Consider the following 27,276-nt stretch of genomic DNA (forward strand, 5'->3'; position numbering starts at 1 on the left):
TATTTATATAGTTAATAACATAGCGGAACTGAATGAAAAAAATGCTCTGGAATCAAACAGAGTACAACTCCATGTAATGGGGAGTGAGAGGGCAGTTGGGCAAACCGACTCCAGATTGCTATAGAAAGTTGAATTGGATCTCATTTGGACTTCACCTTAACAAGAGATGGTTGCTGTACTAGTGTGAAACAAGAAATCATTAGCTTTAACATAATTTCTTAAGACCTCCTTCAGAAACATCCCAAAGTGTACCACAAGCATTAGATTACTTCAAATACAGCGATGGTTACTCTGTAGACAAACATGGATGGACAATCTGTGCACAGCAAGATCCCACCAACAGATGGCTGAAAGACTAATTAATCTGTGGCCAGTTCAATCATTTTCCATAAAATAACGACTGATAGGAAGGGGGCTACCTCGAGTTGACTTTATATAGGACTTGCACAGTTTAATGAACAGATAGTAACTCTTCCCTATTCTCAAGCAGGGTGTGAATTTGGGTGCAGGACGCAATAGGAGAAGGGCTTTGAACATTATTCCTAAAGTTTATACCTTGGTACAAATTGTTTACATTTTTAGTTATGATTGATAAGATAAAGAGTTTTACCCAAGGTTTACAGAATAACTGCAATTTACACCACTCATCATAAACTTGTTTATTACAGCTCACTGAAAAGTCCACGTGAGATACAAATCCCAATTGCAGCAATTGATAAACAGATTCTACAATTTTAAAAAAAGTTATTGTACCAGGAGTTTGGAGTATAAAGTTATGTCTTCTGGGATTTGGCCAAGCTGATAGGAACAAAATAAGGTAAAAAATAACTGGAAAATTCAACCAGTTTGAAGCATCGGCAGAGAGAACCTGAGTTCATGTTTCAGGTCAATGACCTATCATCAGAACTCAGAACTTTTATCACAACTTTAATGATAACAAGCAAATCAGGATTGTATTCAGTAGGAGATGTCCTGATGGAACAAAGGACAATTAAAAGAAAAGTAGCTTCAACAAAGTAAAAGTTCAGTGGAACGAAAAATTGGTGGAATGTTTCGGAAGCAGCCAATTTACAGCCTTTCATCATCTGTCTCCATCAAAATTACATTTCACCCCCAATATCTTAAGGAAGAGGGGAAACTGTCCATTCATGAGTGGAGGTGTACAGAGAAAGACTTGCATTTATTTAGTGCCTTTAACTTCCTCAGGATGTCATCAATTTGCGATCAATTGATTGTCTTCGAATCACAGTCACTGCGATTATGTGAGCACATTTGCAGGCCAATTTGAGCACATCAAGATCTCACAAACAGCAAAATTAGATGAATTTCCATTTCATTTGTATTAGTAGTTTTCAGTCATGAGCAGAATTTGCCTGTTCTGTGCATCAGCGCCTGGAATGTTTGAGATTCACTTGAATATACAGATAGAGCTCTCAGTTTCACATCGAGGTAACGTGGGGAAGGTTATTACTTTCTGCAGACTTGCAAGTTCTGAGAATCTGAAAACTGATGCACCCTGCATATGATGCTGAAACTCTAGCTCATTCGTAGACCTTTCATCATCCAAACACATTTGAGAGTGACTATATCTTGATAACAAGGGGCTGAAAGGTTATTTGAGGCAGGCAAGAACATGGAAGAACAGGATTAACAGGGCAGAGTGGCGTACATATGTTCCAAATTTGCATGTTCAGATCCATGTTTAAATATTCTGGCTTGTTTAATATGGATTGACAGATAGACAGTAGATTGACAGGCAGGGTGTGAGAGGCTTAAGGGATAGAAAAGATGGAGCAGAGCAGAGAGAGGACAATGATGGGAGGAAAGGGATGTGGGCATCTATAGACAGAAGATTTCTTCAAAGACCAATCTTTGTAATGCCTAAATGAATGTCACAGAAGTGGCTCAATTTAAAAATGTTCGTATGTTGCCACAATAATCTCATACACATACGCTGAAAAGAGCTCAAAGTACACAATAGGAGGCCATGCATTAAAGAATATACGAACATTAACACAGTGCAGTAGCAGAGTAGCACTATTACCTGATTAAATATCCAGAAGGCTACATTAAATCCCACTTAAGCCTGTTCAGATCTCTCCATGGCTGCTAGGGAATTAATGTTCAGTTAAATCTGGAATAAAAATAAAAGCAAGGCCCAGTACTGCAGAAGCTGGAAGTCTGAAATCAAAATAAAATGCTGGAGAAACTTAGCCAGTCTGACAGCATCTGCAGAGAGAGAAACAGAGTTAATGGGCTGAGTCTTACAATTTAATGACTAAGTGCTAGTTGTGTCGAGTTTCATAGAGGGTTTCTCTCCATGAGGCTTAGTGAGGACTCTCACTATAACTGACCAAACCTGTCTCATTAATTTACCCCAATTCTGTGATGCACTTCTCCCTTGATTCTAGCTCCATTCTACAACTTGACAGACCCAGAGAAATTTGCCACTACCGGGACATCCCAGGGTTGACTGGCATCTCTGGTACCCCCGGAGACATCTTTAAAAATCCATTGTTCACCCAGGCAAGTGCAGTTAGTCTGCAGCTGCCATGCACTGTTCCTGATATTTGCTACATATTGTTGATTCACTTGCTTGGGACATCTCCTAACCTGCACCAAAAATGACAGGGATGGCATAAAAGGGGAAATTCCACCTACCTTGATGATGGCGACTGATAGTTCCTGTTGGGTAGAGCGGGGCACAGCTCGGATGTGAGCTTCTCTCAGGACCAGCAATTAAAGCTATGACCAGCAGACCGTACCAGCCCAGTGTCCTCTTAAAGCAGACATAACAAGGTGTAGAGCTGGATGAACACAGCTGCCTTTGTGTCTGCGCTAAGCGGCATAGCAATACCATGTGACTGGTATCTCTGGCTGAGGAGCAAAAAATGCAAAAAGGCAAAGTGTGGATGCTGTGAGCAGCCAGTAGGCTCTGAGTGAGTTAGTGTCGGAAGCGGTCCTGTAGGTGAATTAGATATGTGCCATAAGGGTTGTCAGAGGCTGGTACACGGTGAATGCCAAGCATTCACAAGGTCAAAAATCACAAGGCACCAGGTTATAGTCCAACAGGTTTAATTTGAAGACACAAGCTTTCAGAGTCTCGCTCCTTCTTCAGGTTCAGTGAGGATAAATGGTGTGTGTGTGGCAGCTGTGCAATGAGATCCTTTGAGGCAAGCAGCGAGCTAAAGTCGATGAGTTTTCTGACATCCATATCAAGAATTTTCAATGTCTGGCTTGTTCGGCATGCTTGGTAAGATTGGAAGCAGAATATTAATGAGGCAAGTTATGATGTTAACAAGGCATTTAACAAATTATAATCTCTTGTAATTGGTAAATCGCTGTTGCCTAGCAAGAAATCCACATCAGCAGTTGCACAAAAGATGCAGTGTGATGCTTTTGACATCAAGTAGACTTTGGCAGACTTCTCAGACAACACTGTGACGATTTTCACCACTAACTCCTGCCATCTCATTCTAAAAATGCCAATATGATCACAGGACGGGATAATTGCACTTGTATCCCAACAAGGCAAAAAGCATCAGGCAAAAGACAGTGTGGAAAAAGGTAGAGATTTAGGGGATGAGCCAAACAAAATACAGGGAAAATACTCAGCAGCTCTGGCAGTATTTCATGGAAAGCAAAGCACAATTAATGTATCAGGTCGATGATGTTGTGTCAAGGCCTCCTCATGTTCTGAACAAGACTAAACCCTTAACTGACGTCTAAAACAGACAATCTGATCATTATCGCAGTGCTGCTTGTGGCACTTCACTGCGCATTAAATGGCTGCTGTATATCCCACATTTCAACAGTGACTTTAAAAGATCTTTATTGGTTATAAAGTGCATTCAGAGGCCAAGATCTTAGTTTATTTTAAAGTATTTTATGAACTTAGTGCAAAGCGGCCGGCATTCAGTTTAATTTTATACAAATGGCAAACATTCAGAATCCGAAGATAAATTTAAAAGCAGGACATTGAGTTTTTTCTCCAGATTCAAAAACATTAATTAACAATTAATTATCCTGACAACAAGCTCCATTAATAAGCAAGGGATGAGCCATTAAGCTTAGCAGCTAAGCTAAGTCATGGGGCTGAATTTTGCAGTGAGGCTCCAGATCCCATTGCTGGGAATGGAAATGGAAGCTACTGTTGATTTGGCAGGGACTGACCAACCATACTCGATCATCTGGTCGTCAATGAATTAACCGTTGGGAAATACATCAGCCAACTACCAAGAAAGTAGAACCACAGAATTGGTGTCTGATCATATTGTCAAGGTGCTGTTGAATAATAGGAAACCTTAAGAAAGGAGGAAGGTGGCAGTGAGGGTAGCAGCAGGAAGACCCTGACTGGTTGTTCCATGGTTTAGCATTGCCTCTCTGCAGGGACTCCTTCCAGACTGGGAAAGCTGAAACATTCAGCCAAGATATGTGTTGTATACCTCCCATTCCTTTCAGGTTTGCATGTGGTAGCCCCAAGGGGTGAATTTTTTTGGAGACAGTGTTCTCACTCAATCAATGGCATAGTGGTCAGAAAGCCACGCATCTTGTCAGAGGCACGACTGTAGGTCAGTGATGGCATTCATCTCTGATTGTTGACCCCCAACAAGGGCTCTTGAGAATGGCCACAGACAGAAAGCATGCATGCGTCCAATCATGGAGTGCAGGTCCCATAGGTATAGGTGTTCCTGAAGAAGGGTCTAGGCCCAAAACGTCAGCCTTTCTGCTCCTTTGATGCTGCTTGGCCTGCTGTGTTCATCCAGCTCTACACCTTGTTATCTCAGATTCTCCAGCATCTGCAGTTCCTACTATCTCTCATACCGCATTCATTGTTTCTTCTTCATTTATGGTGCCAATTATTTCCTTAAAAATCTCCAATAGGTTTGTGAAAGATGATATCCTTTCCAAAACTTCATCGTGACTTTGTGTATTACTATTGGTATTTTGTAAATGTCTTCATCCTCTAAATTAGATCCCCACATTTTCTCAAACAATAATGTCAGGCTAACCAATCTATAATTCCCATTTTTTCTCCCTCTCCCATCTTTTAAACAGTGTGATTATATTTGTCACCCTGCAATCTTCTTTTTAATTCACTTGTGGGTTGTGGGCGTCCCAGGTTGGCTATTGTTCATTCCTACTGGCACTTCTCCAGAATCTGCAGGATTTTGGAAGTTGACAAGCATTGCGTCCATTATTTCCATGGCCACCTCCTTTATTACCCTGGTGTGTAGATTATCAGGTCCTGGGGATTTATTAGCTTTCATTCCCAATAATTTCTCCAGCACCTTTTTTATTTACTAATTTCCTTCGATTCTTCCTTCTCAAGACCTTGCCTCCTCAACATTTCTGGGAAGTTCTCACTCAGAGATAGTAGGGACTGCCAATGCTGGAGGCTGAGATAACACAGTGTGGAGCTGGATGAACACAGCAAGCCAGGCAGCATCAGAGGAGTAGGAAAGTTGACGTTTTGGGTCTGAAGAAGGGTCCAGTTTTTCCCAGTATTTCTGGGAAGTGATTTGTGTCTTTTGTGGCAACAGAACTAAAGTAGTTGTTGATTGCTGTACCATTTCCCAGTTCTCCTGTTTCAGACTGTAAGCGACCTACATTTGTCTTTGCCACACTTTTATTTTACATAATTATAAAATTGCTTATGGTTCACATTTATGTGCCTTATAAGTTTACACATACTCTATATCTCCCCTCTTAACCAACCCCTTGGTCCTCCTTTGCTGAATTCTAAACTGCTCCCAGGCTTCAGGTTTGTTACTTTTTCCAGCAACTTTAAATGACTCTTCTACTACTATCCTTAACATTTGCTTTTGTCAGCCATGTTTGGGCCACTGTTAAGTTCTTTTCACCCAAAAGGAAATATAACTGCTGTAATGCATACATGCATTCCTTAAATATTGACTATTGCCTACCCACCTCATGCTCAGTCTATCACAGTCAACTCATCTCTCATGCATTGATGGAAGAGTCCATCCATGTTGCCATGTCTCTGATGGATGCACACTTGGCACTTCCACTAAGTGATTGATGACTCTCATGGAGAGCAAGACCAAGAGACTCAATGGATGGCAAAAAATGTACACAGACCTCCATGTAGTGCCTTGCTCAGGAGATCAACAAAAAAATGGCATGCTCTCATTTATTTATTGCCACATGTATTTTGTTACAAGATACAGTGAAAAGTGTTGTATAGTGTCGCCACTCTCTAGTGCCATCTTAAAACACAGAAAAATAAATCAAAATACGGAAAATAAAAGTAGAAAGATAAGGAAATAAATTTTAAAAATGCTCAATTTCACAGTTCTTCTTGTTAAGTGCTCCACCATGGGCCATGGGCCATAGGCCTGGTGACCAGACATGTGTCCTCTTTGTCAACTCGCCACTGCCAGAATGTAATTTGCCACTCTTTGGTATCATCTCACCTCCACTGATGCCCTCGCCACTATGAATACTCGCTGGGCCTCACCAATGCAGACACCACTCCGCCACTATGAGTCTGCTTCAGGCCCACCTTGCCGATGCAGCCTCTGCTGACACGGCCGGGTCTCATATGGTCCAAACTCACCTCCAGGAACCTGCATTGGGTGTAAATGCTGGCGGGAACCCATACTCACTTCTGTAGCCATTGCCACAAGTCCGTACTGGGCTGACTCGAATCCACGCTGGGCGCACTTGCCACCGCTGATGCTGTCACTGCCACTGAGCTATTCAACAAGGGGTAAGTAAAACAAAAGTGAAAAAAAAATCAAGAAAGAAGATTCAGAAAAGGAAAGGAACATAAACAGAAGCTGACTGAGTGGACAAACCCTGGGCTCAGAAGCCCTATTCCAGCACTATCTTATTGGAAGTTGCAAGATGGAAAAGGTCCTTGGAGTCTTTTTCTGGTCCTTGAGCTCCTCAGTTGAGCAGAAAGACAAAGAGTGTCTTGCAACAGAGGAGGAGCAACAGTCATCTCTTTTATTATATGCTTAACGTCAATATGTGTTTGTGTTCAAGGCAGACTGGTTGAGGAGAAGGCAAAGCAAAGGACTGTTTTCAGGCTTAGACTTCAAAGTATACTATTTATTATACATTAGTATTACATACTGCTTTTTTGGTAATCATATACTTGCCTCTGGTTCTGACTTTTACTCACATTAGTTAACGTCAAATCTACCTTCACCATATGCTTATGTCTATATGTTTTCGCAGTTTTTCTAGTTTAGTCTGGTCCGGTGTCAGGAACTTTAACTACACTGACATTGTGCTATTTACATTCAGTGATGTGCAGCTGTAAAACATCACAGCAAATTTGCTCCAGGATGCTGAAGCCCTTGCACAATGTCTCTCCCTAACCTTTATTCCCCTCATCATAAACACTGATTATGATTTATATGCATCCTCAAATCCATGTTCTAAATTACTTCTCTTTACAACGCTTGCAGTTCAGATTTTCCTTACCTCTCCTACCCTTCCCCAGATCTTTGACTTGATTAATCTGTTTTGATAGGTAGGCCAAGAAAGTCTACAACCAGGTATAGAAGCACTTCAATACATGGTTGACAGAAGGCTGTACAGTTTTGTCTTTGATGATGTGGTATTTCAGAACCATACCTGTGCTCAGAATTTCACATTAACATTGTAACATATGGTATTTTGTTCATTAGAGATATCTGTCTCCTCTGTCAGACGGGTTATTGCGCTTTTAGTAATCAAGATGCTATGTAAAATGTTCTACATGCAAGTTATAGAGTCATAGAGTCACATAACACAGAAACAGGTGCTTCGGCCCAAATCTTCACGCTGACCAGGTTTCCTAAACTGAACTAGTCCCATTTGCCTGCATTTGGCTCATACCCCGCTAAACCTTTTCTCTCCATGTACCTGTCCAAATGCCTTTTAAATATTATAATTGTATCCACCTTTACCACTTCCTCTGCAGATTGTTCCATATAAATACCATGCCCCTCATGTCCCTTTTAATTCTTTCCCCTCTCACCTTAAACCTATGCCCTCTAGTTTTGGACTCCCCTACCCTGGAAAAAGGATTGAAAGAGCTCCGAATGCTGTAAACCAGGAACAAAAACAAAAGTTGCTCGAAGCTCAGCAGGTCTGGCAGCATCAGCGAAGAAAAAAATCAGAGTTAACGTTTTGAGTCTGGTGACCCTTCCTCAGACCCTTCTGTTTGCTAACCACTCCCTGGGTGACATGTCCATTCTGAGCCTCCTCCAGTGCCACAACGATGCCACCTGGAAACTGGAGGAGCAGCACCTCATATTCCGCCTCAGGAGTCTACAGCCTGATGGCCTAAACATAGATTTCACCTGTTCCAAAATTTCCCCACCCCCCCCCCCCCAACCTGGTCTCATCCCATGTCCAACTCTTTCTCATCCCTGCTTCCTTGACCTGACACTACCTGTCCATCTCCTTCCTCATCTATCCGCTCCACCCTTCCTACTGACCAATCCCCACTGCCCCTAACCACATCCACCTATCGCCATCTCACCTACCAGTCCCACCCCTCTTCCCTCTATTTACCTCCCAGCTCCCTTCCCCCTCCCCAGTCCTGATGAAGAGTCTAGGCCCAAAATGTCAACTCTCCTACTCCTCTGATGCTGCCTGACCGGCTGTGTTCCTCCAGCTCCATACTGTATCGAGCACATCTTCCACGTGTCTGGTAAAAAATTTTCAAAACAAACTTCCTACTCTAAGTTCCTAAATCTGAGGGCATAGGAAATATTCCAGATTATCATCAAAGCTTCTCTGAAAATTTGTGATATCCACACCAACTTGGGGAGTGTCTCACCCAGGACAGCCCAATCAGATTCCAAAGGTGTGACCCAGCTGGAGCACCTTCTGGGAGGCCAGGTGGAGGCCAAGTGGGAAGAATAGAAGGAGTTTCAGAAACCTGAGCATCTCAGCCACCTCACCAAACAACACATGCTCCACTTGTAGCAGTGTGCAGATCTAACATCAAGTTGTTTAGCTACCTCGCAACCAGAGTGAAAGAAAGCCCTGCTTGGCTCTGAGGACTTCTTAGCAAACAAATGGGTATTTCCCATTGTTATTGTCCTGGAGAAGGTGAAGGTAAGCTGTCGGCTTGAACTGCTGCAGTCTTTGTGGTACAGAGATATCACAAGTGCTGTTAGCCCTATGTATCTGCTGTACTTATCCTTCTAGGATGGTAGAGGTCAAGGTTTTAAAAGTTGCTGTTGAAGGAACCACAGTGAGTTGTTGCAGTACATCACGACTGTCACTGTGCAGTGGTAGTAGAGACAGTGAATGTTGAAGGTAGTTCATAGAGTGCTAATTGAGTGAGCTGCTTTGTCTTGGATGGTATCAAGCTTCTTAAGTATTGTTGGAGCTGCACTCATTTAGGCAGGTATTCCATCACATCCTGACTTATGCCTTGTAGATGGTGGACAGGCTTAGGGGAATCAGGAGGTAAGTCACCTGTATTCTTAGCTTCTGACCTGCCCTTGTGTCACAGATGATTTTCCAGATGATTAGCCTAATGTTAATTGATAATGCATCATGAATGGTTTATATGGCTACTGTCATACATCTGCTGAACCAACCACAGCTGCTTACGGTTGACATAGAGTGTTGTCTCTCATCCTCCTTTCTATAGTGAATCTAAAGCCTTGTTTGGTTAGCAGTTGTACAGCATAACCCATTACCTTGTCTTATCAAGAAGAGGTACTTATATCAACAAGGTGTAGTCATTGATAGCAATAAGTCCAAGTTACATCGAATAGTTAGATATAATTATGAAGACTATCAGGAAATGGGAATGACATGTTAAACTCCATTGAAATCTCAAGCCCAAATCTGATATTAAATCTTTTTAGTCGCATTATTTCTGATGCCATTTCCTTCTTAATATGATTGCTTGTGCTTAGTAGTTTAAAGCTGTTTTAAATTTGTAGCATCTCAAAGCTGGTGGTAATCCATTGGCCTTTAAGCTTTTAATTTTGCAGTATTTCAATGCAGTTTAATTCCCTTGTATTAAAATCCACTCAAGCTTTTAACTGTTGAATTATTGCAATGTTTTTTTTCCTAATAAAGCTACTAATTCCGTATTTTAGATTTCTGTTAAATAGCAGTCTGCATCTCTGTACCGTTTGCTTGGGTTTTTCTGCCATTTTGTGATCTAAAAGTTGGTTTGCCACCCCCTACAAGTAGGAGGTTCGATACAGTTTCCTGCTTCCTAAAGAGAAAAGTAGATATTTTCCTGTCTATCACAGCCTAACATGCAATGCATATCCCTGCCTGCAAATTTTCTAAATAAACCTCAATGGTTGTGTTCTTTATAAATATTCCTGCCAAAACTGAAGCTTAAATTTCATATCTCCCAATATTGTCACAGTTTTATAATTATTCTATTTTCTTCTGTTAGACTCTACCTTCTAAAACTTTGAAATTGCTCTTTTGTTTCTGAAATCTGCTCCGTGACATTTGTGATTCTATGCCTCAGTGTTCGTTAATTTAATGGCCCTTGACTGAGGGTCCTAAAGCTTGTGTTTTCAAATAAACCTGTTGGACTATAACCTGGTATTGTGTGATTTCTGACCTCGTCCACCTCAGTCCAACACCAGCACCTCCACATCTTTGCAAATGTAGGCATGCCTTATAATGTGCACTCACTACAGGGGTGATGCTCACTGTAAATGGTCAGTACTGTTTCCTTCACCTCTATCCTTTCCTTAAGTCATTAATTTAAAACTATTTAACTTAATGCAGAAAGCTCCGAAATGGTTCCTTTACAGCCAAACATCTAATTGGGACTGCAACTAAAGATTGTTCTTCTCTAAGAACTGTGTAACTAGTTTGACTAGTTTGTATTTACTTGCTCACTAGTCCACACTTTCCTGCACCTCTTGACAACTCTGAAGAGAAGGTTTTAGCTTGGAATACTGCTTTTCCCCTGCTTGTCTTTCCATGGGTTCAGTTGACTGTTTGTCTGTTCAAGTATTTGCTGCTGACTGACTGTCCCAAGTATTCTTAAAGTGGTGATTTTCTGACAGCAGGAAACTCACTTATCTTCAGAAAATTCTTTCTGCTGGGTCAGCTGGATTTTTTTCACAACAACAACAACAAAAACCAAAAGAACCGTGGATGCTGTAAATCAGGAACAAAAACAGAAATTGCTGGAAAAGCTCAGCAGGTCCGGCAGCATCTGTGAAGGGAAAAGACAGAGCAAACGTTTCGGGTCCGGTGAGCCTTCCTCAGAACTGATTTTTTTCACCATTGCTACATTTAAGGTATTCAAGCCATAATCCCACTCCTGATCACCATGTCATATGGCTATGGAACCTGCTGAGTGTTGGAGTAGGGCGGTGCCACACCAAGTCTCCCTTCAAAACTGCGTCCTGTTTGGTTTGAAGTGCTAGAGAATGAACCGCTAGTGAGTCTTAACAAGAAGAGAGACTTGTTTTAATCACAAGACGTTGTTTATCACCCAAAATCAATGGGTTAATGTTATTTTGGTCCTTTGAAGATAAATAGTGAGACTTTCAGAAGCCAGGGAAGACATGACAGAAACCATTGAAAGCTTGAACTGGACTCTTCAGTTCTACACGCTGGGCCATATGACACTACTGGATGGAGCCCAATGCATTGTCCCATGTTGGCCTTTTCCTAATACAACAGTTCAGTTCAGTTCAGTGTCAGGTCAACGGTAACATCCAGAATGATGAAAGTAAGGGAGTCAGTAATGTGAATACCAAGAGGAGATAGTTAGATTCTTTTATCGGGGACTGTCATTAATTACCTGATAGTTGTGTGGCACATAAGCTACTTGCCACCAATCAACTCAAACCTGGAAATTGTGTAAGTCTGGCTGCATACGAGCATGGAATACTTGGCTAACTGCAGAGTGGCGAATGTTGCTGAAGCATTGTGAGTAGCCACTTTTCTGACCTTATACTGTCAGGAAGGTAACAGATGAAGCAGCTGAAGATGGTTGGGCTTAAGGTGCTACCTGGGGAACTCCTCCATTAATGCCCTGGGACTGAGATGAATTATTTCCAACCATCACAACCATCTTCCTTTGTGTCAGGTGTGACTGCAAACAATTGAGAGGTTTCATCCTGATTTAAAATTGAATAGTAATCTATTGTCACTTGTATTTTTATGAAAAATACAGTGAAAAGTATTTAAGACGCCATTCTACAATGCCTATTAATAACAGAAGTCATATAAAAAACAAAATCCATCTTTGTTCGATTCACAGCTCATGGGTTCCCACACTATGCTTAATCGTGTGGCCTTGATGTCAAAGGCAGTCACACTCACATCCCCTCTAGAGTTCAGCTCTTTTGCCCAGGCTTTGACTGAGGCTGCAATGAGGTTAGAAACTGAATGGCTCTGGTGGAATCCAAACTTGAGTGTCTGTCAGTTAGTTATTGCTGAGCAAATGCCACTTGTCAGCATTGTCACTTATCTCTTCCATCACTTTGCATACAGTCAAGAGTGGGATGATGTGATGATAATTGGTCTGGCTAGATTTACTCTGCTTTTAGTGGACAGACCATACCTGGGCAATTTTCCACACATTGCCAGGTAAATATCGATGTCGTGACTGAATTAGAACAGCCTGGCCAGTGATGCAACTAATTCTAGAGCAGAAGTCTTCAGTGGCTTTGTCAGAATGCTATCAGGGCCCACAGGGTTTATAGTATCTAGTGCCATCAGCTGTTTCTTGATATCATGTGGAATCAAGCAAATTGGCTGAATACTGGCGTCTGTGATGCTGGGAACTTTACAAAGATGCCCAGGTGGATCATCCATTTGGTGCTTCTAGCTGGAGGTTGTTGTAAATTCATCAGCCATACCTTTTGCTGGTGGGTGTGTCCAGAACCAGAGGTCACAGTATGAGGATTCGGGGTAGACAATTTAGGACAGAGATGAGGAGACATTTCTTTACCCAAAGCGTGGTGAGCCAGTGGAGCTCATTACCACAGGAAGTAGTTGATGCCAAAACATTGAATGTATTCAAGAGGTTTCTAGATATAGCACTTGGGACAAATGGAATCAAAGGTTATGGGGAGAAAACAGGATTAGGCTATTAAGTTGGACAATCAATCATGATCGTGAAGAATGGTGGAGCAGGCTCGGAGAGCCAAATGGCCTCGTCCTGCTCCTATCTTCTATGTTTCTATGTTTCTATGCGGTGGTCTTCCCCCATCCCATTATTGAAGATGGAGATTGCATGGAATCTTGTCCTTCAGTTAGTTCTGTAATTATTCACCAGCATTTGGGGCTGATGTGTCCAGCCTGCAGAGTCCGGTTCTGATCTGTGGAATTGCTAGTTCTTTGTATCGTATGCTGCTTCCACATTTTGGATTGTAGGTAGTCTTGTGTTGTGGCTACACCAGGTTAACAACTCTTTTTGTTAGGTATGTCTGCTTCTGCCCCTTCCATTACCTGCTGCACTCTTCATTGAACAGGGCGTTGATGGTAATGGTAGTGGGGGATATATCAGGTCATATATCAGATTGTGTTTGAGTAAAATTTTGCTACTGTTGATAACCAACAGTGTCTAATGGATACCCAGTCTGGAAACTTCAACAATCTATTGCATTTCATATGGTGCTCGTGCCACATGATGAAGGATCTCCTCAACATGAAGATGGGACTTTGTCTTCACAATGATGGTGCAATAGTCATTCCTTCTAATGGTGTTATGGACAGATGCATCTCGGGCAGGTAGCTTGCTGAGGATGACGTGAAGTGAATTTTCCTCTTTTTGCCTCACCAACATCCAGAATACCAGCCAGAGTTGTGAAAGGAATATAAACGCTTATAGAGAGATACTGATAGGTTAAGTAAGCGGACAAAGAAGTTGGCAAATTGAGTATAATGTGGGAAAAAGTGAAATTGTTCATTTTGAAATGGAGAACAAAAAATGCATTATTTAATCAGAGAAAAACTGCAGAAAGCTGCAATATAAAGGGATTTGGGGAGACTTGTGCACGAAACACAGAAAGCTAGCACACAGGTGCAGCAGGTAATCAGGAAGCCAAATAGAATGCTGGCCTTTATTTCAAGGGGGTTAGAGTACAGGAGTAGGGAAGTCTTACTGCAGCTGTACAAGGTGTGCCTGAGACCACATCTGGAACACTGTGAGTAATTTTGGTTCCCTTATTTAAGAAAATATATTATTTCATTGGAGGAAATTCAAAGACATGTTCACAACGATGATCCCTGGTATGGAGAGATTGTCTTACGTCCAAAGGCTAAACAGGTTGGAACTCTATTCATTAGAATTTAGAAGAAACTTGTTGAAACATCAAGTAATCTTAAGGGGCCTGACAGTGTAAATGCTGAAGATGTTTCCCTTCATGGGAGATTCTAAGACCTGAGGGCAAAGACTCAGAATAAAGGGGCGCCGATTTAAGATGGCGATGAGAGAAATTTCTTCTCTCAAAGAGTTGTGAGTCTTTGGAACTCTTTGCCACAGAGACCTGTGGGGCCAGAGTCCTCGGGTATTTTTAAGGCTGAGACAGGTAGATTCTTGATCAGCCGGGGAATCAACGGTTACGGGGAATGGGCAGGAAAGTGGACGCCAGGAATGTTGGATCAGCCATGCCCCTATTAAATGGCAGAGTAGGCTTGAGGGGCTGACTGGTCTACTCCTGTTCCTATTTCTTATGGTCTTGTGGCCTTCTAATGGAGTATATTCTCTGTTGGGTGTTCAATATTGAGGATATATCAGCTGAAATGACAAATAGGAGGTAGGTTGCTGGAGAGATGGTAATTAACATAAGATTTCCTTGCCCATTTTTGACCGACACCATGAAATTTCCTGGGATCTAGAGTCAATTTGAGGGCAACCCCCTCCCAACAATATACCACTATGCCACAGCATTTTGTGGGTCAGCCTGAGATGGAGATATCAAGGATGTATGATTAAGGTATGATTATGTGAGTTGATTATGTCAGCCTGTTGCTTGACCAGACTGTGGGATACCTTTTCCAATTTTGGTACATGAGGGCAGGGCTGGATTTCCCATTGTCAGTTCCAGTGCCTGGGTATATGCTAGGCTGTCCATCTGCCTTCATTACTGTCTTTAAACTTTGCAGTGGTATGAGTGGCCTGCTCAGCCATTTCAGGTTAGGACATGGGAGTATATTTTTACCTGAAGAATATTAGTGAACTAAGTGGGTTTTAGGACAATCAATTATAGTTTCACATTCACCATTATTGGATGAGCTTTCAATTCCAGATTTTATTGATTTAATTCAAGTCCATCAACTGCAGTGGTAGAATTTAAACCCCTGGAGGATTATTCTGAACCCAATAGATAACTTTTAAAAAACCCGAAAGAACAGGTGGATGAGGGTAAAGTGGTTGATGTGTATATGGATTTCAGTAAAGCGTTTGATAAGGTTCCCCATGGTAGGCTATTGCGGAAAATACGGAGGCATGGGATTGAGGGTGATTTAGCGGTTTGGATCAGAAATTGGCTAGCTGTAAGAAGACAGAGGGTGGTGGTTGATGGGAAATGTTCATCCTGGAGTTCAGTTACTAGTGGTGTACCTCAAGGATCTGTTTTGGGGCCACTGCTGTTTGTCATTTTTATAAATGACCTGGATGAGGGTGTAGAAGGATGGGTTAATAAATTTGCGGATGACACCAAAGTTGGTGGAGTTGTGGATAGTGCGGAAGGATGTTGCAGGTTACAGAGGGACATAGATAAGTTGCAGAGCTGGGCTGAGAGGTGGCAAATGGAGTTTAATGCGGAAAAGTGTGAGGTGATTCATTTTGGAAGGAGTAACAGGAATACAGAGTACTGGGCTAATGGTAAGATTCTTGGTAGTGTGGATGAGCAGAAAGATCTCAGTGTCCACGTGCATAGATCACTGAAAGTTGCCACCCAGGTTGATAGCGTTGTTAAGAAGGCATACAGTATGTTAGGTTTTATTGGTAGAGGGATTGAGTTTCGGAGCCATGAGGTCATGTTGCAGCTGTACAAAACTCTGGTGCGGCCGCACTTGGAGTATTGCGTACAGTTCTGGTCACCGCATTATAGGAAGGATGTGGAAGCATTGGAAAGGGTGCAAAGGAGATTTACCAGGATGTTACCTCCTGGTATGGACGGAAGGTCTTATGAGGAAAGGCTGAGGGTCTTGAGGCTGTTTTCGTTAGAGAGAAGAAGGTTAAGAGGTGACTTGATAGAGACATACAAGATGATCAGAGGATTAGATAGGGTGGACAGTGGGAGCCTTTTTCCTCAGATGGTGATGGCTAGCACGAGGGGACATAGCTTTAAATTGAGGGGTGATAGATATAGGACAGATGTCAGAGGTAGGTTCTTTACTCAGAGAGTAGTAAGGGCGTGGAATGCCCTGCCTGCAAAAATAGTAGACTCGCCAACTTTAAGGGCATTTAAATGGAAATTGGATAAACATATGGATGATAATGGAATAGTTTAGGTTAGATGGGCTTCAGATTGGTTTCACAGGTCGGCACAACATCGAGGGCCGAAGGGCCTGTACTGCACTGTAATGTTCTATGTTCTATGTTCTATGTAACTGCGGATGCTGTAAATCAGGAACAAAAACAAAGTTGCTGGAAAAGCTCAGCAGTTCTGGCAGCATCTGTGAAGGAAAAAACAGTGTTAATGTTTTAGGTCCGGTGACCCTTCCTCAGAACTGATGGTGGCTGGGAAAACGTCTAATAGATGACTTGTCTAGTCACATTATGGCTATGGCACCATATCCCTTTAATATAAGGATGATGAACAGTCTGCTTCAGTCTGGTTTAGTCTCAATTACTTGCCAAGAAGAGGAATGGTTGGTCACCAGGAAACAGAGTTTGTGGCAGGGAATGAAGCCAATAACTTTGGGCTTCCCAGTATTTGCACTGAGGAAAGTTCTGCTCATGTAACATTGGACAACATTCTAACAATTTAGAGCTAGTGAAAAGATTGAAAGAGAAGGCAGTGGGTTAGGACTTTGTGAAGTTTATGACTTTATTTTCATACAGAAAAGGTGTTGCATTATATCCAAGCTGTTAAAAACATAGATTTGCATTTTAAATGGTGCTTTTCATGGCCACTGGGCATGTCAAACCACTTTACAACTTGTAAGGCACTTTTGAAATATAAATACTGTTACAATACGGGATTGGGAGCAACCTATTTCAGCTGAAACCCACAAACAGCAATACGTTAATGCCAAATAGTTTTATTATTTTGTTGTATTTACTGACAAATGAGTTTAGTTAGTCAGGACACAGGGGATAATCTTCTTTACTGAAACAGTGCCATGAGATCTTTTGCATCCACTTGAGCTGTGCTGCCTCAGTACTGATGGATCAAAATCTTGGAAATCACTCCTTTACGGCATTGTGTGTGTACCTACACCAAATGAACTGCAGAGATTTAAGGAGGCAGCTCACCTCCACTTTCTCAAGGGCAAATAGGGATGGGCAAGAAATGCTAGCCCTGCTAGTGACAGCCACACGTCATGAATGAATTTTTTACAAAGGCAGATGGGGCCTTGGTTTAACATCTCCTCTTAAAGGCAGCTAATCCTTACGACTGCACTGAAGTGTCGGCATAGACATTTGTGCACAAGCTGTTAAGTAGGACTTGAATCTTCACGTTGTGACTTGGTAGGTATTGATACCTGCATGGTATTGTTATATTGCCTGCCAATGCAGTGTGCCTCAGCTCACAGTGGAAGAGTGGAGGAGGTAATGTATCACAACCTGAATCATGGAGCTGTGGCTAAGTAACAAGGCAATAACTTCAGGAGAGGGAGGGAAGACAATTGACTGGGAAAAGAAAAGAGATTAGGAAGTGAAATGTTTTGATTTCTTAATGATTAGTTATGGCTCAAGAGGTCATATGGAAGACTGTTATGGGGAACAGAGGCCAAGTGTTGTATTCTTTTGGTTTCAGTCTGTTAAATCACTTCAAAGTGGAAGTCAGACCTAGCACATATCTGATGACTAAGCTACTCCCCATTTCCACTCTGCACAATTAGACGAGTTGGTTTTCAGGGCAATTAACTTCTAATTATTTCTTCATGTATTCTTACAAATGGAACTCTGTGTCCTGACCTTGTACATATTATCATAAATCTGGGGCGTACAGAACATGTTTGCACCTTCCACGCTCTTCTTCGTATACAATTTTTTGACCTTGCAGTGTGAAACCTCTTCTACAGAACCTCACCAAGCACTCACTATTGCAATAGGTAACTTGCAGTGTAAGTCATCTCTGTGTAATCCGATCAGGCACCCCTAGATTTTGTATGGCATGGTTATCATGGCTGACTTGGAGGTCAATGTTCCTTTCTGTATGCATGATAGAGTGCTCTTTCTTTCCACTCAGGCCTAACAATGAGTTCATTTCCAAAATAAAAGTGGCCATTGCAATAGCAATGTGACAGCTCCATTTCACAATGTGAGTTGCCCTCTAGCCTTTCTGAATAAGATTATCAGCTCAATGACAAACAGAATTTTGTGCAAATTGCATCCTGGATTAACTGTATGCTTTCTGCAAAAGATAGGTAGTGCAGACTTAAATATAATGTTCCTTTGGTATTTTGATTTTCATTTCAGTGGCCTCAGGGGATGTTTATATTAATGTTGTTTAATGTATTCATTTTAAAATAGTAGAACTTGGATTGTAAGCAAACTCATACCATGTAGCACCAACAGAAAGAATAACCCTAGGTCCCTCCAGTCAGAGTTCAATCTGATGTCAGGTTCCACAATACTGCACTGCCCAAGATCAATTGTTACTGAACGGTGTCACTTCAAAGTTTACTGTAGTTCCTACAGCAATTTAAAAATAAACTTGACATTCTTTGAGACTGAGGATGTTTATCCAGGAAGTTACTGAGCTGTGTAGGTCAGAAAACATTATGGCTTTGATTCTAATCCAGCTGTAACGTGGATCCAGGTCTTAATATTTCTTTAGTGGGTAGTATAAGGTTACTTGGCCATATCAGTGAAGCTACAAGCCAAAAATAGACCATTCATTCTACCGGTCTATCTTCCATATGAGCTTCCTTCCACTCAACTTCAACAAACTTTATAAGAAGAACATTTCCCAGTCGCCCACACCCCTACCTCCACTATCCCAGAATAGTATGGATTTCGGGGGAAGAAAAGGCAGATTGGCTGCCAAATCTCTTCCCTTCAGTTAAATCACGTGGTAATTTAAGTAAAGAATGTTTACTTGGAAGCCAATGGTTTTCCGGTGCCTGTGTAATAGTATCTGCAGCCAGAGAAGATCTGCAAAGCAAATAAATCAAGAACAACTTTTAGCTGGCACCTCGGCAATAGAACCACTTTATCACTATCACAGGAAATCTTTGGCATCCAATAGCACTATCGTTAAGAAACAGCGATCAAAACAATCAGATGGTTTAAAGTTTAACCAGCTAAGACCTTGCATTTAGTTTCACAAATCAGATTATTTTATCTGATTGAAGCTTTCTACCTGCTTGGTGGTAGAATTAATCACAGAATCATTACAGCACAGAAAGAGGCCACTCAACTCATCAGGTGTTCAATGGCTATCCAAATGAATAATTTTCTTCACATATTCTCCTGCCTTCTCCTTGAAACTCTGCAGATGCTTCCTTTTCAAATAACAGTATGATGCCCTTTTTGATACCAAAATTGAATCTGTCTCTGCCATACTCAGCCAGTCCATTCCAGACCCTATTCATGTGCGTGTGAAAATCCCATTTACTCTTTTTCAAATTACTTTAAATCTGTAGCCTCTCATCCTCAATTCTTTACAATTGGGAATAGATTCTCCCTGTCTGCTTTAATTAAAACTATCACAGTTTTGAATACCTGTATTAGATCCCTTACCAATCTCCTCTTCTCCAAGGAAAATTATACTAACTTCTCCAATCTAGCTTCATGACTGCAGTTCCTCATCCCGGGAACCATTCTTGTGAATCCTTTCTGCATTCTTTCCAAAGATTGCACATCCTTCTTAAAGCACATTGCCCAGACCTGGAAGCAACATTCCAACTGAATCCAAAGAAGTGTCTTGTAAAACATCAATAGTCTTGTTGTTGTACCCTGTGTTCCATTAATAAAGTCACACTGCAAACTTTGTTAACAGCTCTCTCAACCTTTCCTGCCTGTTAATCATTTACTTTTGATGTTGTTAGAAAAGAACAGAGAGAGAAAGATGAATGATTTATCATGTGAATGTCAGCTGATCGGGGTGCCTGATTTGAAAGAAAGCATTGCTACCATTTCTAAAAATGTAATCCCTTGTGTTTAGAATGACTTCAATGTAATAAATTATTCCAAAATACTTTATAAACAGCCTTATCTCACAAAATTAGACACCAGCTTAAGTAAATAGATATTGGGACAGGTACTCAACAGCTTTGTCGAAAAGGTAGTCTTTAAGCAGGATTTTAAAGGAAGAGAGTTTTAGGAAGGGAATTCCAGAGTTTAAGTCCCAGACATCTGAAAGCCTATTTGCCAATGATGGAGCCACGACCACTTTTCTCTTAAGAAAGCAACTGATTGGACCATTCATCAAAGTCACCAAGGGAGATAGCAAAATAATCGAGGCCATAACACTGATATCTGTGGCACCCCACTGGTTATCTTGTGAACCAGAAAATGACCATTTAACCCTATTGCCTTCTTCCTGTGAAGTAACCAATCCTCTATCCGTGCTAATATGTTACCCCCCATACCATAAACTCTTATTTCATGATATTTGATGTGTGAATCACTGCCCTTGACATCAAAACAATACTTAACTGAGCGCAGCTTCAAGGAACCCTAGCAAAATATTGAGTCAATGGATATTAGAGGGAAAATTCTCCACTTGTTGGAGTCATACCTGGCACAAAGGAAGATGCTTGTGGTTGCTGGAGGTCAATCATTTCAGTCCTAATCATTGTCCCTTGATATTTAATAGCATCGCTGAATTCCCCATTATCAACACTGCTATTGACCAGAAATGAAGTTGGACTGGGCACATAAATACTGTGGCTACAAGAGAAAGTTCGAGATTGGGACTTCTGTGGTGAGTAACCCACCTCCTGACTCCTAAAAGTGTGCACACCATCTAGGGGTATGATGGGATAAACTCCACCTACCTTCATGAATGTAGCTCCAACAATACTCAACACCTTTCAGGACACATTGAATAACAAGGGCAATGGATGCATGGGAGTACCATTACCTGCTGGTATGTCTCCAAGTCTGACTTTCCATGGATCAAAATTCTGGACTTCCTCCCTAACAATACTGTGAGTGCTCCAACACCACATTTTAAAGGAAGGCGGCTCACCACAACAAGGGCAATTAAGGATGGGCAATGAATGTGAGCTTAGCCAGCAATAGCCACATTCTGTGGAGAGACACCAATGTCTTTTGGAAAGCAAAATATTCCCTTTATGTACATTGCTTTTAATAAAAACAGGGACTGTCCCAGCAAAACCAAGGCACCTGGTCACCTTGTCTCTTTCTTGGCTTTTACTAAATAATATATTACACTCAGAGAGGATAGAAGTCAATATTTTAAGAAGCTTCTTTGGACGACGTTTCCCCTTGGCCACCTGAGAAAGGTAAGAAAAAGGCCTTGCTGATAAGACTTTTTTGACAGCACTTCACAAACTTGCAACATCCAACACCCAGATGGGTAAGGTCACAGATGCAAGGGATCACCACGAGATGCACATTTCCCTCCAAATCACACAGCATCCTGACTTGGAAAGATATTGCTGTTTGTTTATTGTTGCTGCACCAAAATTTTTACAACGATGTTAAAATCAGAGATTCTGAATAGACACTTGAGGAAAATGAATTTGCAGAGCTATGAGAACATAACAGGGAGAATGGGATTGTTCAGATAATGATTGTACGGTCTAACTTCACTATCAGAGCACCTCTAAGAAAAAGAAGGCCCACTACCACCTTCTCAATGGCAACTAAAGATTCAAATTAAGTACTTAAACTAAACTAAACCTTGTCACTGATGTCAGATACTTTGAATGAAAAAAAAGTGCTGATAGAGTGGTGAGGTTTTCTTGTTTTTCTGTCAGTTGCCTTACCTTAGTGGAGAAAGAAGAAAATGGTTGCATGGAAGATGGACATGTAATTGGCCATTCCAGAACTCTTCCCCCTTTGTGTTTGATACATGTTGTAGGCATTGAGTTCCGTGTGGAGCACCGAGATTGTCCAATGACTGCATAGCCAGAAAACTGGTGCCACACAACAGACTTATGGACAAAGCTATAGCTCACAGAATAAAATGGAAATTAATTGGAAATTAACTGAATGGCAGGAAAGAGAGAGTAATGGTTGCTAGATATTCTTTGCGCTGGAGTAAGGTTTGTAATGGAGTTCCTGCGAGTAAGCGTTGGGACCTTCATTTTTACTGACATTTATTAACCATCTAGACTTTGCTGCACAAATGATAGGAAACATGGATGTTTTTGGAAACTGTAAAGAGGGTAGAGTAAAACTTCAATAGGATATAGACAAGTTGATAGAATGTGTTGACTGGAGGCAGATGAAATTCAATGCAGAAGAACATTGAACATCAATATGAAATAAAGAGTAGAATTTTAGAAGAAGTGTAGTAACAGACAGACCTTGATATATACGGGGATAAGTCATTGAAGGTGGAAGGACAGGTTGAGAAAGCGGTCAATAAAACATAAAGGGTTGAATCTTAAGTGTTTTTTTGGCTAAGACCGAGCAGTGTTGAGTTTTTTTAGAGGGGTTGTTTTTGTGAGGACCAATGTTCCCTCCAAGCTGTACAGATATGCATGCACACAGCCTCTCCAAGGTACCATGCACCTTGATCAGCGTCAGCACTCCCACTTGATGGAAATGTCCTTTGGAATTGGCTTCTAGTTCAGGAAAACCCTGCTATGCACGGACCTCGGGGGCCTGAGAAGCTGGAAAGAAAACTAAGGGGAACTCTTGAGAGCACAAGCATGTTCTATTGCTATATCTTGTCCTGTTAATGACCTACCACAGCTCTATGGTGCCTCTCATGTCTGATTTCCATCCCATCTTACCATGTCCCATTCTCGGAACAGCTCACCACTCAGCAAATATCCCGGAATTCGCTGGCATCTCTTGCACTCACACCATCTTTAAAAGCCACTTATGCACTTGGAAATGCACTGTCAGTCTGGCGCTGCCCTGCATGGTTCCTGACATTTACCCTGGACATGACAGACAGGAGGATATCAGCTCCCTACCATGCAGGCAGGGTCCTAGGTTCTGCTGGAAGGAGGTATTGCTGACACATGACTTCATTCTCCCCAAGGACCAGCAGTGGAGGCCATAATGCCATAGCATACCAGCCTGATCTGAGGCTGTCACCAGATTAGAGCAATCCCAGGCTGCCTGGGGAAATGCTCTACACTGTAGGAAGAAGGTCAATATCCTCTTCCACTCCAATGGAAGAGCCACTATCTTCTCTCTGATACCTCACACTCACTCTATTTCTGCTACTGCACCCACCTCCTGCCAAGGCTCATACTTTATCACTCTCATCACCTGCTACATATACCCTCACTCACCCCAACTCTGACAGCACTAACCCTGCATACCCTGCTACCTATTCAATTACTCAGGGCACTTCCTCACTACACCACCAGTAATAGCTGTGCCACCAACTTTCATCCTCCTTAATACCTGCTTCTTTCTCATTTCAGGAGGAAAACAGCCCACAACAGAGCAGAAAGAGTCAAGAGAGATGTTGTGCTACCCATCCTTTGGTTCTCACACTGAACAAGGAAAGCGATAGCCCTGAGCTGGACTTGGAGTGCTGTCCTTGACTTGCTGTCTTGAAGAAATGGTATCCCCCTTGTCTTTATTGAAGCCTGCTGAAAACTATGACAAGCTTCCTGGCTTTGTGTCTGTACTAGATGGCATGGTTTGACAAGCTGATATATGAGCCTGACATATAGCTGGCTGAAGGGCTGAAACGCAAAAGGGGAAGGCAAAGCAATGCAAGGTGGTGATGTGGTGATCATTCAGGTAGGCTCAGAGTGAGAGAGTGCTTTAAGAGCAAATGAAGAGCCCAGAGATACAGCCAGGTCCACTCCCTCAACTGGGTGTATGCCCATGAATAAACAGTATCCTTGCTGTAGCATTGCAATGATAGCAGCTTGTGCAGCCCATGGTGCAGTGTTGAAGTGCAAATTGTAAGTAGATCAGAGATGAGCTATGAGGCTTTTTAGAGACTAGAACATGATCAGATGCCAATATCTGTGGACAAGCGGTGCATGTGACCGGTGCACTTGGGCATTCCCTGAGATGCTGTTGCCTGATTTCCAACATGGAGTTCCTTTAGAGCAAGCAGCAAGCTAAATCCACCAGGTGCTCGCTCACTCTGGTTTCCTTGCCAGGTTTTCCTGACATTGAGCTTGCTTTGGTGACATGGGAGCCTGAATAGTGATGAGGCAACTTGGGTTTTAACAATGCATTAAACAGCCAATAATAGCTGTAAATTAGCAACTTGAGACTGCCTTGTGACAATTTTGTCTTGCAGCTTGTCCACAGCATAAAAGATGGTACCAATTGCTCCTGACATTGAGATAGGGTTCTTCATAACGTGGTTCAATTCTGCCACTTGTCTTGCTATAGCCCACCTCGCACAGACCACTACAAGATTCTACACAATGTATTCTAGTCTTTATTAACAGGGGCATAGAATACATGAGAAGGGAAGGTATGTTAAACTTTGAAGACACTGGTTTGACCTCAGCTGAAGCATCCCATCTAATTCTGCGCATAACACTTTAGGAAAGATGCAAAAACATTACAGAGAACGTTCAAATTATTCACGAAGTTGCTTCCAGCGATGCAGATAAATTGGAGAAGTTGAATTTTGCTGCAAGTGTTCAAAGTCATGATAAACTGTTCTGACTGGCAAAAGGGCCCAGAAAGAGACAACAGTGATTTAAGAGATTGGGAAGCAAAACAAAGGAGACATGAGGAGAACTTCTTTCACTCAGTGGGTGGTTAAGATTTCGAATGCATGACCAGCAATTATGGTGCAGGAAAATTCAATGGAACATTCAAGCCAAAATTATATTCATATCCGGAAAGGAAAGATGTCAGCTCTACAGAGACAGTAGCACTGAGTGCAATATTTATTTATAGAGCTGGCATAAACACTAAAGGCTGAACAGCCTCCTTCTGTCCTGGGACAACTCAGTGTTTCTGCAAAAAGAAAAGGCCTGAAGAAGTTGAGCTGTTATGTCTCCCCCGTATCAGAGGCATTTAAAAGAAACAATACCCACAGCTCCTCGACCTAAGGTAAGCTTAGGTCTTGCCTTCTAGCTCCAGTGGAGTGGATAGATAGGGAGCAGTGGGTGGTATGCTCTAAAATGGCAGGGATGTTATATCTAGAGATGATCTGGCTTCTCTTGATGTCAGTCAAGGAAAGCCACCAGAAAGGAAGGAGTCAGCCTCATCAAACCAAACATGTTTATTATGTTGTCACTGCCATGTGACAGGTCCACGTGTCAGTAGGCACTGACATCACTAAACCAATATAAAAGCTGCTTCTGCTTGCTTACCAGAACTAACAGGCTCTGCTCACTTAGGTTCAATGTGTTCTAACCATTGAAGCATTCAAGTTTGACATTTCCAGTTTACTGTTGACTTGTTATGATAAGGCTGGACTTTGTCTACTGCAATGATTCACTGGGACAGAAATCTGATATTCGATGGTACCAGATCACTAACCAGCTCTGTCAGTCAACACACTCAGAGAAATGCACAGCATCAGGTTTGTTAGGAAATTGCATCATCTCCTGCCTAGATTTGTATGCCTCCAATCTTCTATTAACTGTGAGACTAACAGATGTTCCAAGGACTCCATTAGCAAGAGCTCCATGGAGTTGAGCAATTTACAAACCAAAACCATTCAGTCAAACTCATTGTTTAATTTATTATTTAATTTTCTGCGAAATGTGGTGAGATAGATAACAGACATATAAAATAGAATGACATCTGAGAAAAAAGTGATCACTACATGGTTAGCTTTACTATGAAAGCCACAAAGGATAATGTACAAAGATAAAGGTGGTGGACTATCAAAGGCAAAGTCCAATAAGATAAGAGATTTGATTCAATTTCATTATGTGATATGTACAAAATTGAGAGGATACATTATTCAAGACAGGCTGAATGGGGCAGGGCTCTTATCTATAGATAAGTGAAGTGTAGGGCAGACTTATTGCAGTCTCTAAAATTATGAAAGGATTTTATAAGATTGATGTAAAGACCATCTTTCCATTTCTGATGAAAATAAAAATAAGTCTCACAAGTCTAAGATAGTCACCAATAAATCCAAAAGGAACTCAGGAGAAATTTCTTTCCCTAAAAAGCAGTAAGAACGTGGAAAACATGCAAAGTTGAAGTGAGTAGAAGATAAGTGAATGAGGAAGAAAGGAATGGAATGATGTGATGAAGTGATTGGATGAAGAGGGATGAGTGGAGACTTACATTGAGCTAAAATGCCACGTAGCTCAGTTAGTATAAAGGGCTATCTTCTTTAAGCACTTTGCAACTATATATTTTTAGATAAAGATATTAAAATTAAACTAAAACTTAAGAGGAAGGCAATATAGAAATTTACCTGAAGAATAAAACTGATTGGGAGATATAAGGAATGAAACCAGGGTGAATGGGACATGGCCTAATTTGATGTAGAGAAGGAAGAGAGAGGAAAGATACTCAAGAACTATTCTAAAGGAATAATTAGAGATGGGGACAGTGTCACAGTCTCCACACAGCTGTGAAAGATAAGTGGAATCATAGAGTAACATAACATCCCATGGACCTTTGAGAGACATCAGAAAAGAGCAATTAGAGCTGAGTTAGTCAAGTGACCAGTCTTGAGGGAAAGTCACAAAGCAAGAAGCAACAGCACCCATGTTGTTCACAAGTGAAGATAATGGACTTCAATTTGCAGATAATAACTGCAGTATCATTCCTGGCCTCCAGTAGAAGGTGAGTCTAGATCTGGAGGTAAGGACCAGGATCTAAAGGAGGATTTACTGAATGGGGAGAGAAGGACTAGTAGCTGGGTAGGTGTGAGTTTCTTTTGCCCAATATCTACTGCTGCTTTAGCAAATCTGAAAGCTACTAGTGTAGCTTTCATGCAAGAACTACGAGTAGGAGGTGAGGACATAAGGCAACAGTTCGGAATTGTCCAATGTTGACAGGTTTAAGCTGAGTTCTGGAGAAAATGTGGAAGAATGAAAAAGTTTTTCCTGGAAGAAGGGATTAGTTTCACTCTTTGG

The 27,276-nt window shown here is 41.6% G+C and overlaps 1 long non-coding RNA gene across 1 annotated transcript; it reads right to left on the reverse strand.

Moving 5' to 3' along the window:
- Nucleotides 1-2,875: 2,875 nt before the first annotated feature.
- On the reverse strand, nt 2,876-20,024 carry LOC125482952. Its single transcript, XR_007261945.1, has 4 exons — nt 19,838-20,024; nt 19,194-19,249; nt 6,630-6,719; nt 2,876-3,249 (listed from the first exon to the last, which is right to left on the reverse strand). It is a non-coding gene; the product is annotated as an uncharacterized LOC125482952 (long non-coding RNA).
- Nucleotides 20,025-27,276: the final 7,252 nt, after the last annotated feature.

Source organism: Rhincodon typus, chromosome 4, assembly GCF_021869965.1.
Source record: "Rhincodon typus isolate 14 chromosome 4, sRhiTyp1.1, whole genome shotgun sequence".
Taxonomy (NCBI): domain Eukaryota; kingdom Metazoa; phylum Chordata; class Chondrichthyes; order Orectolobiformes; family Rhincodontidae; genus Rhincodon; species Rhincodon typus.